This window comes from Penaeus monodon, chromosome 30, assembly GCF_015228065.2.
Source record: "Penaeus monodon isolate SGIC_2016 chromosome 30, NSTDA_Pmon_1, whole genome shotgun sequence".
NCBI classification, from domain to species: domain Eukaryota; kingdom Metazoa; phylum Arthropoda; class Malacostraca; order Decapoda; family Penaeidae; genus Penaeus; species Penaeus monodon.
In genome coordinates this window covers 17,025,850-17,026,291 of record NC_051415.1, presented here as the reverse complement: position 1 = coordinate 17,026,291, position 442 = coordinate 17,025,850, and the positions used below count along the sequence as shown (strand labels likewise).

Genomic DNA, 442 nt, shown 5'->3' with positions numbered 1-442 from the left:
ATCTTTCAAGTTTTTGTAAAAGTGAACGGGCTTCTTGTGTGTCAAAAATGTTATTTTCCAACCTCTTCTCGATCTGCTAACAGTGCTAAAATGTTGGAGAGACCCATGGTTGATGGCTCTTTTGACAAGGGACCTGCTGCCTTGTATGTTTTCCATCATCATCCCAATAATTTACTCTTGTTTTTGGCCTATGAGTGTCAGTGGGGAAAAGGCTGTCATAAGTGAATGATATTTTAAATAGGAAGCATTGACACATGGTTACTAAAGCTTGCTAATATAGGATAATGTTGGGGTTTCTAGTTTGTCATTAAACATGAAATCACTGATGTTGGGGCCCACTGTACTTATTTGTTATTTTTCAATGTTAGACTATTTTATTTTTAAATACACCTGGTGATCCACTGATCATTAGCTCACAAGCCATATTTGGGAGTAACTTGAT

General features: G+C 36.7%; 1 protein-coding gene across 1 annotated transcript in view; it reads left to right on the top strand.

Annotated features, from left to right (window-relative positions):
* Nucleotides 1–442, top strand: part of LOC119592564 (transcription factor HIVEP3-like) — a gene marked incomplete at its 5' end in the record, with an annotated part of 91,776 nt that overhangs the window by 87,689 nt on the left and 3,645 nt on the right.